The sequence below is a fragment of the Oryza sativa genome, chromosome 10 (genome assembly GCF_034140825.1).
Source record: "Oryza sativa Japonica Group chromosome 10, ASM3414082v1".
Taxonomy (NCBI): Eukaryota; Viridiplantae; Streptophyta; class Magnoliopsida; order Poales; family Poaceae; genus Oryza; species Oryza sativa.
Window position 1 is genome coordinate 10,664,854 of NC_089044.1, and position 16,398 is coordinate 10,681,251.

General features: G+C 39.4%; 2 long non-coding RNA genes across 3 annotated transcripts; one reads left to right on the forward strand and one right to left on the reverse strand.

Moving 5' to 3' along the window:
* Positions 1-4,573: 4,573 nt before the first annotated feature.
* On the reverse strand, positions 4,574-13,734 carry LOC112936649 (uncharacterized). Of its 2 annotated transcripts, none has more exons than XR_010737103.1 (2): positions 13,632-13,734; positions 4,574-5,241 (listed from the first exon to the last, which is right to left on the reverse strand). It is a non-coding gene; the product is annotated as an uncharacterized lncRNA (long non-coding RNA). The 2 variants fall into 2 exon arrangements; XR_010737102.1 differs by lacking the exon at positions 4,574-5,241 and adding an exon at positions 11,471-11,733.
* Positions 9,072-11,243, forward strand: LOC4348361 (uncharacterized). Its single transcript, XR_001540831.3, has 2 exons — positions 9,072-10,776; positions 10,885-11,243. It is a non-coding gene; the product is annotated as an uncharacterized lncRNA (long non-coding RNA).
* Positions 13,735-16,398: the final 2,664 nt, after the last annotated feature.

Genomic DNA, 16,398 nt, shown 5'->3' on the forward strand with positions numbered 1-16,398 from the left:
TCTCATAGCCAACACAGCGACCACAGCCTACGAAGCCGGAGTTTGCAGGAGCCAAGTCGCTGGGTGATCTAGTCAAATCAACTCAACTACGATCTCGCCAGTATCATCGAGTTCTGTTATTTCCTTTGTAATTTGTGGTTCTCTCTATATAATCCCATATCAACTGGATTAGGGCTATTACCTATTAAAGGGCCTGAAGTATAATCTTTGTCTCTTGTTTCCTTGATGTCGTACTACGTAGATCCTCGTACCAGCGTACCCCAATACCCTCTATATCCGGTCTACGAGTACCAACCGTCAACAGGATGACGTACCAAAGTGTCGGTAAAAATATCTTTAATTTTTATAATAGCAGAGATATGAACTATCAAACAGCTTATCAAAAGTCAGTCAAGAACGTTATCTATACTTCTTTAAAAAAAATAGTAGTGATGATGTTGGTTTTATTGCTGCGTGCACCACATACTTCTATTTTCTTGTGAGAAAAAAAATTACAGGTGGGGCTAGCAGGCCCATATCCATATGTTAAACATCTCCTACCAACTATCTATTATTTTTAAAGGAAAAAGAATAACGAGGGATTAAAAGGTCTATATATCAGTAACAAATATATGTAATTGTTAACACATTGGTATATACAAAAATAATGGTTAATGATATTTTTTAATTGTATGTTATATATGCTCATCTGAAGCGGACTCTTGAAGTGATTAGACTCGTAAGCTACGGATGAGCTGCCGTAAAAATGAAATAAGGACGTATGGACAGATAGGCTTAATCATCCCACAAGATATATAACCGAGACAAAAATAATTAGTACTACCTTGACCTTGACTATGGCCTTGCGAACATGTCGTTCAAGTCATCCCTAACCATTAGTTAGATGAGGATTTCTGATATGATGACGCGTATGATCCCTAAAAAATAGGGAAAAAAACGAAACGCGTGAATAGAATCACGTAGCGTTGAATATCTGCTGAAATATGGAAATAAAACATGTTGTTTAGTACTCCCTCCATCCTAAAATATTTGACGCCGTTGACTTTTTAAAAAATGTTTGACCGTTCAAATTATTCAAAAAATTTAAGTAATTATTAATTCTTTCTCTATCATTTGATTTATTGTTAAATATACTTTTATTTATACATATAATTTTACACATTTCACAAAAGTTTTTGAATAAGACGAATGGTTAAACATGTTTAAAAAAGCCAACGGCGTTAAACATTTAGAGAAGGAGGGAGTAACACACAGTAGGAAAAAACATAGAAACTTTCGCCAGTCAAACCTAACTTTAACACTCAAACAACACTTCTTTTCAAACGCCAGTCAAACCTCAGCTCACCCAGAGATCTTAAGGTAATAATCTCGCAATATGTTTTGCGCACCAACAGTGTATGCGGTTGATTACTCGCTGAAATGTTGCTTCATTCTTATTGAAGATCTTTGCGCTTCATTCTTTCCTAATTTTCCAGGCTATGAGCATGAACATTTATTTCGGGCCTTTTCTTGTGGTTGCATCCGGGCTTGTTGTTCGTTGTGTCCACAAGTCCAATAAGGATTGGCTCATGCTCCAATTGAGGATAATTAATATGACCATGCCGCAGCCTTATTAGAACTCCTGTCTAGATTTGCTTCGAGATTGGGCATTAGAACATCAGGTTGTTCATTGTTTCCAAATTCATGAAACAAAGTTGGCAGAGTAGTAGTCGTTTTGCCATTCCCTAAGCTGCAGGCAATCTCTAGTCCATACCATGTTTTGTAGCAGCAACCAACCGAAAATCTTGCACTTTGTCGGGGCTCAACTCTCCCAAATTGGCCTTACCGATGCTGATTCAATTATTCCCCTAAATTGTATTTGGTAAGCAGAAGACTAACGACCATGATGTCTTCCTCCAAAATTCGTAGAAAACTACCCACTACTCTCTCGGGCTGACAATATTAGTCGTTTTGAATAAATGTAAAGTCAAACTTTAAAATATTTGACTATAAATAATTTCTAAAATATTTATTTTAAAAATATGCAAACCATATGTGCAGATTAGTCTTGAAAGATTTTTCTATATATTTTATAATAGAAAATAGTTATCAAAGCTACTTTTTGGAGACCGTACCCTTGTCCAAAACGATAAGTATTAACAATCCGGTGGGAGTACATAGGAATTTCAAATGAATTTGCGAGCTCCATTTCTTTGTTCCAAAGGATCAAATTTCTTTGTTCCAAAGGATCACATGAGAATTCAATCATCCAGAAATCCCTTTTCAAGATTCACCTCTAGATCTTGGTTGTCCACCAGTTGAAAACTTGTGCAGATTTATGGATATTCTAGCACTATGCTGGATCAGGTCATATGTGATGGGCTCGTACCCTTACCTATGACAGGTTAAGCCATCGTCACAGATAAATGGTCACCGATGACTTTGAGTTATATGTGATAGGTAAAGTTACCTTTGACGGACCGCAACTAAAATCCATCACAGGTAACCTTTATCTGTGACGGGGAATTATTTTAACTTGTCATTGGTGATCTTTGTCTATGACAGGTCATAACTGGGACCTATCACAAACGTGAAAAATAGGGCAAAAAAATAAAAATGCCGTCCGCCTAGCCGTCCGCCTAGCTAATCACTAACCTTCATTAAGCATTCATGAAACACAAAAAGCATCACATTCATATTCATCTAGGCATAAGATAGAATCACAAAAATCATCACTATCAGATTCATCTGGGCACAAAACAAAATCACATAATCCCAAATAGAAGAACTCCCCTGCCATTAGAGGCAGAGGCGGTGGCTGGCCCATGGCGGAGGCAGAGTCGATAGCTGGTGCCTGAGGTTGAGGAGTTGGCAGTCGGCACTCACGGCGGAGAAAGCAGCCTTCGGCATGCGGACGGAGTCATCGGCCAGCACGAACTAGCGGTGGCGGTGAAAGGGTTGTGGTTGCGGGCGCGAGCGCGAGCGCGAGCGGTGAATCGAGAGAGAGATTGAGAGAGAGAAAGAGGATGGGGGGATCGAGAGAGGGGGGGCGGGTTGAAGAGATAAGGTTCAGTTGGATGGGGCGAATAGATAAGGTTACACTAGTTACCAGTGACAGGTAAAATAAAGAGTCATTTTAGGTTATTTCGTCCTTTTTTCTGATGTACTAAATTTATAAATATGTCATAAGTGTTAGGTTTGTGACGGGCTGACAGGTGAGCCCGTCAGACGTTTCGGGTGCATATATGGACCCGCCATGGATAACTCCTTATCTGTGATGGGCCTGCGCCTGTAGCCTCATCTGTAACGACATCTAGTCTAATCCATCACAGATGAGGGCATCTATGATGAAGTATTTTGGCTCGTCACAGATAAGCTATCTGAGATGATCCGATCTAGCGTAGCGTAGCATGCTAGAATTATGAGTGTCTGTTCCAACAGTATTCAAGCGTGTATAGAGAATGCATCCGTGTGTATGCCGGTGAGTGTACAGAGAGAACTTGGTTGGTAACTGGTTAGTGGCCACAAATTTTTTGCACTTCTTGTATCTACTCTATAAAAGCACAGTTGTCTTTCTTCCATTCCAACACCATCAAAACTGCTTCCCACCCATCCTACGTATTAGAAATTAAAAACAAAAATACATGAAAAAAAAATTAAACGATGTTCCTCGTGTCCCGTTACAAGGGTATGTGACTACTCCCTCCATCCTATTTTAAGTGCAGCCATAATTTTCCATGAACAACTTTAATCATCCATCTTATTTAAAAATATTTTGAAAAAAAATTAAAAACATAAGTCACGTATAAAGTACTATTCATGTTTTATCATCTCATGACAATAAAAATACTAATTATAAAACAATTTTAAATAAGACGGACGATCAAAATTAGACGCGGAAACTTATGGTTGCGGACAGAGGCTCCGTCCCAGAATATAGCAACCTAAGACCCTTCTGTCCAGATTCGTAGTAGTAGGATATGTCCCATCCGGTTATAGGTTGCTATATTCTAGGACGGAGGGAGTACTTTGTACCATATGCGAAGTCTAGTTCATCAATGGATTCCTATTCTATACTCCCTCCGTCCCTGATATAAGAGCATGTACAATAGCAGACTATAAGTCAACTACAAACATATTTTAAAGAGATAAAAGAGGAGAGAGAAGATCAGCGGACTATAAATCTGTAGCCACCTGTAGCACGGACTCCAAGACATAATGTGTGTATGACATGTGAGGCCAGATATTAATAATATAGTAAGCAACTATTGTATAAATTGGCTATAAATGATTTGGAGCTAGCAGTTGGTTGTACTATTAACCTTGCTCTAAGGGATTTTGATATTTTGCTTGCACTGTTTGACCACTCGTCTTATTAAAAAATTGTGCAAATATAAAAAATAAAAAGTTATACTTAAAGTACTTTGGATAATAAAATAAGTCACAAATAAAATAAATAATAATTCTAAAATTCTTTGAATAAGATGAACAGTCAAATAGTGTAAGCAAAATATCACAATAGGGACGGAGGGAGTATTCTTCTGCACTCTGGTCTGCATGTCGCCCAAAAATGCTTAGATGGAGAATGGCTGCATGTCAAACACGTTTACGCATTCATTATTCACCCTACGAAGTACGAACAAAGTCAAGATCAACTGAAATATTTTGTTCTCGCAGTTGGGCTATTTTAATATCACCAGATGTTATTTATCGTTCAACTAGCCAGTAGAATATTAATTGTCAATGGTTACACAGTCAGGTTGCGTAATTTAATTGGCAAAATTGGTTATATAGCATCGAAAGTTCACGTTTTTGGTTTTATAGCACCGAAAGTTACCGGTTCACTTTAATAGCATCCAAAGTTCACCATATTCCCTTTTTAGCACTTCCGTCAATTTTTCCGTCCGTCTTGATGGTTATTGATCCAGCCACACACATGATATGACATTTCTACCCCTCATTAACATGCATTATACTTGTACTTGTGAGGGGTAGAAACGTCATATCGTGTGTGTGGCTGGATCAAAACGGACGGAAAACGATCGAGAATTGACGGAAGTGTTAAAAATGGGAACATGGTGAACTTTGGGTGCTATTAAAGTTAACCGGTAACTTTCGGTGCTATAAAACCAAAAACGTGATCTTTCGATGCTATATAACCAATTTTGCCAATTTAATTTGTTTGTCGGGAAGCATATCTGCTTCAGATATCCGCCATGTCTGCTCCAGATATCCGCACGATCAAAGGCTAGTCGGCCAACTCTGCCATGAAAGATGCACATCAGAAATATTTGAAGGTTGGAGCAAAGAGCCCAATGGGCCACTAACCAAGGTGATCTTGAACTTTTTTATATACTTCATTTCTTTGTGGAATTTGCGATGAATTTGCAAGCTCCGCTTCTTTTTTTTATATATTTTTAATTGAATGGGCAAGGTTAGATATATTATATTATAGATAATTAAAGTTTTGACAGAGCAGAACTGCAGAAGTCAATAGAAGTACTCTCATTTTTTATAAAAAAGAATAGAGTAAATAAAATAACAGAAGGTATATATAGCACAAACTCCTCAACACAACAACACGAGAGAATTGAAGGCACCTCAACGATGCACCTAAACATTTTTTTTTATTTATCTCATACGTGCCATTTCACAATGTTATTGTGAGTTCAATGTTGCATTTTTTTTATAAGTTTATATTCCCCTACCTTATGAGTTATGACCATAATCATAATTGAGAGACCTCCACATCCATATAAAAATTCCACCAGTAAAAGTTATTAATTATACAAAAAAAATTTAAGGGACGTGCAGAATTGCCAAAATCAACGAAATTTTTTTATACAATGAGGGACAAAAAATTACCCTTCTCTTTCTGATAAACCAAAACGAATAAAAAAACTTTCATTCTACCAGTCGAGCACTATTCTTGATTTCTTTCCAATTTAGTTGAAACTCATTCAGAAATCTCAATAGTCTAATTCCTTCAACTTTTGCCAAAATTTTCTAAAGACTCTACCAATTTCTAGCATTTGCTTTAGGACATTATTATGATAGTTTGTACCTTTGCGTAGGACACTCTAGTTGCGTGGTTTTTATTCAAAGAAACTTCAAACATTATGTTAATATATAATGTTCCAATGGAGAAATAAAACTCGTCAAAAAAACAATTTTACCATTGGGCCACCTTCCAAACTTTAAATTGGTACATATTTTTGCCAAATTTTAATATATGTTGTAAATTTAAAATTTGTCCTAAATTATGGAATTCAAATACATTAAATCTTTTCAAAAAAGGAATATTAATATTGCCTGGATTTAAAAAATATTTATTGAAATATTTTGTTTTTTGTATTTTTGGATAACTTAATTTTTTGACAAGTTTAAAATCAGCTAAAATTTGTTCAAATTTGAATTATGCAAGGTGACAAAAAGCTAAAAATATCTTTTGTAAAGTTTAATCTCTCTACTAGAAAAGGACATATCACATATATATAATTAAATAACCGTTGGAACTATATTATCATATGACAGTCAGAAACTAAATTGTCGTATTACACAGTCAGAAACTAGAGTGTCCTAAAACAAGTGTTATAAATCTATGCAGTCCTATAGCAAAAATTTGTCTTAATCTTTTTTGCAAGACAATAGTCTTTTGTTAGTAAAGTTCCTGTGATTAGGTATTTTCAACCCTTTTGGCCGCCATAGTTTCGTTTCCTTTTTTCTGTCATGTATAAGACTCTGTTCTGTTCTGCTCTTTTGGCTTTGTTTAAAAGCCAGGCAATATAATTGCCTGCCGTAAAAAAAAAAATATCGGCGTGGCGGCCAGCTCGGGGATATGATCATTAAAAAAAAAAAGAAATCAACTCACAGTATATCATTTTCCCGGGATTAACAAGTTCAAAAATCATGAAATTTTTAATCCGGAGGTTAATATTTCCCGGGAAAAACTCAGGTTAAAAAGTTGAAAACTCGAGACACGCACTGAATTTCTCTTCTCCTCTTCTTGTTTTTCCTTTTGAATAGGAAACAAATGAATCTCTGTTGGATTTACTGCAAAGCCAGTAAGCTTCTACACCGGCCGCACCACCACAGTGACAACGACATCCGTGCTGGTTAGAGCCAAAGAAATTTATCAACGCGAACCACATGTATGGAATCAGATAATGGATGTCGACGCATTATACTGCTGGAATATATTTAAGGAAAAAGTACGAATTACCCCTTGATCTATCATGGTCGTCCGAATTACCCCCTAACCACAAAACCGGATATTCTTCACCTCGAACTTTTAATACCGGACGAATTAACTCTTTGACCCAAATCAGAGCGGATTTATCCTATGTGGCATACACGTGACAGTCCAATCAGCATTTTTTTAAAAAAAAAAATTGGTGGGGTCCACCTGTCAAGCCTCCACTTCACCTCTTCCTAATTTCTCTCTCCGTTCTCTCTCACTGGTGCATGCGGGCGCAACAACCGCGCAAGTATGGAGCGGTGGGCGGACGACGGCGGCGCTCAGGGGCGGGCGGCGGACGGTGGCGAGTGCGGGCAGCGCCGGAGCCGCGGACGACGGCGGCGCGTGGGGGCGCGCGGCGGACGGCAGCAAGTGGGGGCGTCGCAAGTGCGCACGGCGACGCGGGGCCGCGGACGATGGTGGCAAGTGGGGGCGACGCAAGTGCGCACGGCGGCGTGGAGCCGCGGATGACAGCGGCGCGTGGGGCGTGCGGCGGACGGCGGCGCGCGGGGGCCGTCGGGGTCCCGCATCATCTTTCCAGATCCGCGCGGCCTCCACCCCCGTCCGCCGCCTGTCCCGCGCGAACATGCTCGCTGGCCCAGCCTTCTCCCTCGTGCGCTGTCGCCGCCGCCGGTGCCCCCTCGTGCGAGCGCGGGAAGAAAGCGACGCCGCCGTGTGCCTCCTCGTGCGCACGCGGCACCGTCGGCCCCAACTAGTCTGCCCCCGGCCATCGCCGTCCTCGGTCCCCCTACGCTGCCCCTGGTGCTCAAGCACTGAAGCAGCTCCTCGCCGAGGCCCATACCGCGCTCCACCGCTGCGACGCGACCTGCCTCGCCTCCTCATTGCGTGACCTCTCCTCTTCCGCCGCAGCGACGTCCGACTCCGGCGAGGCCGCGCTACCGCCGCCGCCTCCGCGTCACCCTCATCCCCCACCGCCGCCGCCTCAGCGTCACCCGCCGGCTGCCGCCGCCGCAGCTCCGTGTCCACCGCCTCCCGCCCGTGAGAGAGAGGAAGAGTATGACATGTAGGTCCCATTATTTTTTTAATGAATAGAATGCTAACTCAGCTCCACGTAAACCAAAACCACCGCGGATTGGGTCGAGGGGGGTAATTCGTCCAGTTTGTATAGTTGGGTGTGAAGAATGTCCGGTTTTGTGGTTCAGGGGGTAATTCAGACGACTGTAATAGTTTGGGGGGGGAGAATTCATACTTTTTCCTATATTTATCTTTGGCCTTAATCTTGCTTCTCTTCTTTTTCACGATCTGCATATGACGCGTGGTGCGCCATATATAAATTCATATTGACAACTTGCGTGAGATGGTTGTCCTGCACTCGTGGTGGATTTTTTCACAAGTCACGAATTCACAACTCAGCCTTCGATATACTCAATTTTGTTTTTAATTAAAATGTTCGTACAGTACACGACGATTCCCACCTTGAGCTCCGCCGCTCGAGAAGCATTTCTGTACGGCTACCGCTTTGATATATCATATAACACGTTACTATAAATTCAGACATATTCCGAGGGAGAATGTTCGTACCCGATGAAATTTTTTATAAGAGTGCCCCCATGAATTAATCATTTACTGTACAATACCTTGTTTTGCATGATATATTAATAATATCCTAGGTTTATATCTTGGACTAGCGATCTCTAATACCGATTTTCGGGTCCAAACCCTGGTCTTTGATTGGTCCACGTGGCGCAGCGAGAATTCAGGTTGCCTCTCCTGAAATCGTGCCACGTGACGTCCCTTCCTTCGGCGGCTTTGCCCGCTTGCTCCCCCTTTCGCGGCCCCGCCTCTCCCCAATCCCCACCTAATAAAAGAGAGGAAAGAAAAAAAAAAAGAAAATAGTTCGCACTCTGCCCTCTCTCCACGGGCCTCGCCGCCGCCGCCGCTTCGCATCCTCTCGTCGTCACAGGCTCGCAGCCGCCACCTCCTCCGCTTAGTGGCCGCCTCTCCCCCTACCCCCACCTCTCCTCTCGTCCTCGTTGCCGCCTCTCCCATGACGTCCCCAGTGAGAGCAGGGCGAGGCCCTCTCCTCGCACGCGCCGGCGACCCTCCATCTCCTCCTCATCGTCGCTTGATGGGGGCGAGGAGCTCGGTGACGGCGCGCAGGGACTTGGGGAGCAGCACGCCGGCAGCGACGAGATCCGACGAAGACAATGCCTCTCCCCTCTCAAGCTCGGGGCAGCATGGCGACGGGGCTCCTCGAGCGGCTGCGGCTCAAATCCGGCCCGCCGCCGTCCCCTCCTCCTGGTTGCTGGATTGGGGGAGGAGCTCGATGGTGGCAAGCCGAGGGGATTCGTGTCCGCCGCACAGCCCCACCACGCCGTCTCGGCCTCCACATCGCACGGAGCCGCCGCACGGCCTCGTCCTCGCCGTCGCCCGGCCGCGACGCCCACGGCCGGCCGCAGCGTCGTTTATTGCTGTACCACTTTGAATGACACCACCGGATTTGGACTGCAAATCCACCTCGCCATCACAGGCATACTACCTCTACCTGCCATGTGGATTTTGATGCAGGGGCAAGATACCATGGATCTTGGGGAGATTTAAGCTCTTTAATTGCTACGTATTGCATTTGTTCAGTAGGATCTTCCTTACCGTGGATCTTGCATGAAATTTGCTGGTAGGAATGCACATCTTAATTAACAGATTGTGTTGTTTATTAGTTTGGGTAATGGTCAAAGATTAAGGGAAAAAATTGAGCATAGAAGAGAGAGTTTTACAAGTTTTCGTATATTACATTTTAGGGAGTCACAATATAGTTAATTTTAGGTAGGAGGAATCAAGAAAGTGTCATGTGGTTTAAAATAGAAAATTGCATCCTTGTAGAGAAGTGTCTGTGGAATTAGTTAAAAACATACACTTAGTCTAGCTGAGTGGTTTTTGTTACTGGTTCTTGCTTCTGGGGTATGCAGATTAGTGTTGGTTAGATGATATGTGAAACAAATACTTCATTTTCCGTGTTCTCAGGAGTTCATTTGCTGGCTTGGACAGACTATCTGAATATTTGCTAAGTTTCACTTTTGGAAGCCAATAATTTTTTTCTTCATTGTATGAACAACTAAAACTGAATAAGCAGTTGGAAGTAATCAGATTGTTGTTGGCTGGTGAATGTGATTTGTAGTTCATGAAAATATATAGCATATCCATCCAAATATATCTGACAGCAGGACTATGAATTGTGCTAACAAGTAGAAAAAGAGAGTTTTTATTTGTTGTTGCATACTTATCATGTCAAATATCAGGTTTTTATTTGTTGTAATTGCTTACTGATCATGTCAAACTTCTTGTTTTTTTTCCATGTAATAATGAGAATGGAAGGAGATGAGTATTTCACTAGCTTGATGAATGATGACAGCACTGCACTGAGTCGGGAACTTGGGGTTCTCTGAATAGCCAGACAAAATTGCAGCCTTTGCTGATCGTCGAAAGTACTCTGTCAATGGTTGTCATGGCTGGGTAGCAGCAATCTTGTATTATCTTAATACTAACTGGTTGCACTTGCAAATATCTTCAGAGATGAGCTAGGAAGCACTATCATGTAGATGGTATATATGTATATTTTCTGCTTTTATTTGTTTACAGAACACCTGTTTATTTCGCTATTAGTTCAGAGAACTGTTAACACATTTCCGTGCGCATTTGTAATGATCCAGGGTGATAGGAGGACCGGAGGAGGCTTGCATTCATATTATCAACTATTGGGATGAATCTGAGATATGTTTCTCAAGCTTCAAAATGATAATATAACGACATTAGTTAAACTGGTCTTTAGCAATGTATGAATCTATCTAAAGGCTACATAATTCAGTTTTTTGTATGGAGGGAGTTTTAGAATCCATTTCAGTGTGATAATTCTCTCTTGTACCTTTCTTTTATGCATATATTCAGATTATTTGTAATATGATGTTTACTACCGTGAATATTGAGTATTGGACTCAATGTTCAATGGAAACCCATTTTTCATGTTATATATTCACTCGCGCGTAGAAAAGCCACGCGTGTTTTCTAGTAATATCCTAGTTAGATATATGACATTGAAATGTTCTCGACAAAAAAAATTTGCTACTTACAATATTTGCCTTTATAAAATATCATATTGATATATGCCACTCCAGTATATGTATATATGTATTGTTTATTTTTGAAATAGGAAAATGTCTGATTTACTTCCAAAACTATATTTATGTTCATCTAATTTATTCCCTCAAACCACAAATATAATATAGACCACACCCTAAGTTGTTGAAACAGAATAAATTGTTCCACCAGTTAAGTAGAAACAAAATTTGTGGTTTTATGTGCCATCATATATGGTGGTGGCTTGCACATAAAGTAGGGAGGCCCACCTATCAGACCTACCTCTTTTTTCTTCATCTGTTTCTTTCTGGGAACGTATCCTCTTTCTGTCTAGCTTCCCCTTACTTCCTAGATGCCTATGCTTTGTTCTCCATCCCCTCACTTCTCAATGTTCTCCCCTCCAAGCTTTGACTTTTCTGTACCTTCTGTTTAGTGTAGAGTCCCACATTAGTGTAGAAACCATGGATTTGCACATGTAGGACCAAATTCATCTTGATCAATGGGGTAATTTGTCTCATTTAAAAAGCTCAGAGTGTGTTTTATGTACTAATATAGTTTAGTGGTATAAATCATATGTACAGTCATTCATAGGTAAATCATAATATTTTTCTTTCAGTTACCACTGTGAATTTCATGACCACGATGACCCCACTAGTCGATATCCTCTGCTATTGTGTCGTCATATAGCACCAACAGATTGATGATGAATGAAAAGGTTCAGTGAGCGGTGTGCTAGCAAGCATACCACTGGTGATGGTGCAGGTTGAGTTACACATCCAAATCTATCAATCCATTTGGTAACTTCCACCACGCCCTACAAGAGATCCAATTGGCACTATATTTCTTCTTGATCTCCATTACATCCTATCACTTGCTTTGATTCTAGGGACAACTTTAAAGGGGTGAAGAGAATACGGAGGGTATATGCGCTGCATGTTAGAATTTAGAATCATTCACCATACAGATTTTCATCAATTTTTTTATGGAGATTTAGCAATAGAGACTTGACCTTTCAACATTGAATTGCTTATTTTCCTTTTGATCAGTGTCATTGTATCGTTTTTTCGTTCACCTTTGTTCTATTCTGTAGCACTTAGATTTTGAGCTCAGAACTTTATAATAAGTGGTCGTACGTACCTTACTACGAAGCAAAAATCGAGTTTTTATATGCCCATTATAAAAGAAAATCACATCCCCGTCTCTCAACCTCCACCATGCCCTGTGCTTTTGATCATGAAAGTGTTGTCATCCTTCACTACGGCAAAGTAATGGTAAAGCAGCATATAACAACCCAAAACTAAAAAAAAAAAAAAGACAAGACAGGACAAGTAAAAAGCAGATGCATGTTATATCCACTCTCTCAAAATCAGAAAAGATACCCTACTTCCTACATTCTGTTAGTGGTACCGTAGGATTGCGGCTTGCCAAAGTGAGGAAGTTATCATGAGTTAGGAGTTAGGTTTTGCAGCCTCATGGTAAATGTGTTCTGTTGTTAATTTAAAAGCTGGTATCTTTTTGAAAATTAAGATTTTTGTCCACATATCTGCCCTAAAACCTAGGAGTGGTGGGATATACTCCCACATCGTTTTTTCTACACATATTATTTTTATATTATTAAGGGATTAGCTATTGGGCTGTCGACAGTTTTTAAGGTCAAAACTTTCAATTTTTTTCACCTCAAGATATGTAATCAACGGACCACAGGAAACGGGTCTGAACCAACTGAAAGCACGAAACCAATCCGTTTAGAACGTGTGGGCCCATTAAGAAACCCTGAATAACTAGGCACACTGTAACTAAATGTAACTGTAACTGAGCTATAACTACTCTGTAACTAGGTTATAACTGGACTGTAACTAGTGTGTAACTAGGGTGTAACTGGACTATAACTAGTGTGTAACTAGGTTGTAACTGGACTGTAACTAGACTATAACTAACTTATAAGCTCTATTTAACTGGAATATAATTAAACATTTTTATGTAACTAAATGGAAAAACATCAACGATGGAATTTATGTAACTAAATGGAAAAACATTGACGCCTCCATCCTCAAGATGAACAACAATACATGTGTGCGAAAATCAACGAATCGATTCCCCTAGAAATCTAGGAGAAGAACACCAACCAAACATACAAACGATTTATAGGGCAAACATGATGCAGGATCTGAACACAAAACATCACATGAATGCACCAAAAAGTGGAAAAATCACATGAAATTTTGAGTAGAGAGCATGAGGCAGAGAAGATCGCTGCGACCGCGAGGAACACGAGCAGCTGAAGGGGAAAAATCGGTGAGGAAGCGGGCAGCAAGAAACCCACCGGCCGGCGGCGAAAAAAATCGCCGAGAGCTGCATCTGGCGGGGTCTCCGCCTCCGCCTAGGCCACCTCGCCTCCAAGAAATTTCTGGAAAAAGGCAACGTGCAGCTATACACGCCAACGGGTAGCACATCTATTGGTCATCAGGTTTGGATCCAATAGAAAAAAAATCTCGCACGAATCATGGCGCTAGATCGAACGGCTATAAAATCGAATGTTTCTAGCCTCCAAAACTGTGGACAGCTAGCTAGCAAAACCGTATTATTAATTAGTAGGAGTACCTATGAGATAAGAATTAGGTTACCATAAAGTAGAAGGTGAGAAATTAAACCATAACATAAGCAGCCGTGACTATTTATCTGCTCTTTTCGTTTTGACTTAAGTTCTCGTAGATGATTCTTTTCCGACTGTCCCGAAGCAACAACTCTTATAGATAGACAGAAAACCATGTAAACAGAAGCGCTAATAACATACTTCCTCTATACTAAGATATAAGGGATTTTACACATTGATCCAAATTCTCTAATATTATTGACTGCACCGGCCATCCCGGCCGTTTCCTACAACCCAATATGCTTTTTTTTAGATAATAGAATTAAATCTTGGCGTTTGCTCAAAGAGTTACAGCCAATTATTACACTAGTTCAACCAAACTCAAACTAACAAAACAAAGACATAAAAACACACTCCTCACAAAACAGGAGCACACACAAAGTTCTAAAAACACACTCCTTTCAAAATAGGAGCACACACAAAAATTTAAAACTCCAACCTAAAAGAAGAACATATGATTATTGAATTATATTTGTGAATCTCCAACCAAAGTTGGCGAAAAGCTGCATAACCGTTGACTCAAGATTACGATATGCAACTTTTACTAGCTTGATATCATCATCACACTTTAATAGTTGAGCCCATGACCGAAGCTAATATGTTGCCATGAAAAGAACTTGCATATAAGATATAGAAGGTGACTTGCCAAAAACCATATCATTTCTACACAACCATATGACCCAACAAATAACGGATTCTCCAACAAGAATAAGTTACTAGTTTTTTTATCCACTCCCACAAGCCAATTCTCAAAAATATGAGATATATTATGTGGAGTATATAAACCAGAATAAAACTATAAAGCTCTCCAAAGAAATTTTGCATGACACTCAAAAATAAATGTTGAATAGTCTCATTTTTTATGCGAAAGCAACATTTCATACTACCATGCCAGTTCCTCTTAGCCAAATTGTCCTTTGTCAAAACAACCCCTTTAAGTAGGTAACACATAAAATCTTAATCTTAAGTGGCATATTAAGTTTCCATATGAATTTATTCTTCTCAACATAACCATTATTAATTAAAGCTAAAAACATAGAAAGCATCAAGAATTGACCATTTTGATGAAAATTCCATCTAAAAATATCATTCTCCCCAATCAAATGAATATGAACCAATACTGTAAAGACTAGCAGCTCTTTTTACATGTCTACAGTGCCCTTATACATGCTTGAGGTTTTTGACTCAATGCAATCATTGTTTGAAGATATAATTTGTAAATTAACTAAAAACGTAAGATCAAATAATTTGACAGATTACACCTGCTTCTGCTATCCTAGAGACTAAATAATGAAAATAGTCTGGTACAAAATTATGTTTGGGTCTATAACCCAAATTATAAGGCTCCCATCCCTACAGCTTATAGCCACCATCAAAATTTCAATTAATTTAATTTTGAAATTGATTGTAAGTTTTTTTCTCATAGTTTTGCTTTCTAGTACTTTAAAATAGCTAAGAACACATTATAAAGATTTTACTTATAATTTTTTACTAATAAACCGTATGACTTGTAATTAACATTAGGACAACCGATGGCACCATAAGTATTATAGTCACTCACTCATACATCATGTCTCTGCAATTTTATACCCTCTTTAATCGAGTACACTTATTTACGAAGATGTAACGTGTAAATTAACTCTACCACGTTAATCCCATCTCGAAGGCTCTACGACTCTTCGAGCATCATTACTATCTATTTCATAAATTATTACCTCTTGATTACATCATGGATCTTAAGTCTCACTTTGTCTCATTAATTAGCATAAAATCCTATGACAAAGAGAAATGTGCCAGTGATAATATCGGAAGGACGATGAGGTTCCACGTTGGAAGACCTAAATTCCTAAAATGCATGTTTGCTGAAATAAATATTTGTATCCTTAGTTTCAAACCATGGATGTATAAGCTGACGCCGTCAAATATGCAAATAAATACTATTCCCTCTGTTCAGACTATAAGTCGTTTTAATTTTGATTAAAGTAAAACTGTTTTAAATTTGATCAAGTTTTTAGAAAAAGTAGCACTTCCCCCGTTTCGTATTATAAGACTTTCTAGCATTGTCTATATTCATATAGATGTTAATAAATATATATACAGACTACTATATATATATATTTATTAACATCTATATGAATGTGGATGTACAGACTACTATATATATATTTATTAACATCTATATGAATGTGGACAATGCTAGAAAGTCTTATAATATGAAATGGAGGGAGTAATATTTTTAACCTAAGACTAATATATTATGAAAATATATTTAATTATAGATGTAGTTACCTAATTTGGTCTTGTAAATATTATTATTATATTATATTTATATACAAACTTAGTTAAATTTGAAAGAGTTTGACTTTAACCAAAGTCAAAATGACTTATAATCTGAAACGGATAGAACAGTTATTTTGATTCATTGGTCGTTTTAGGC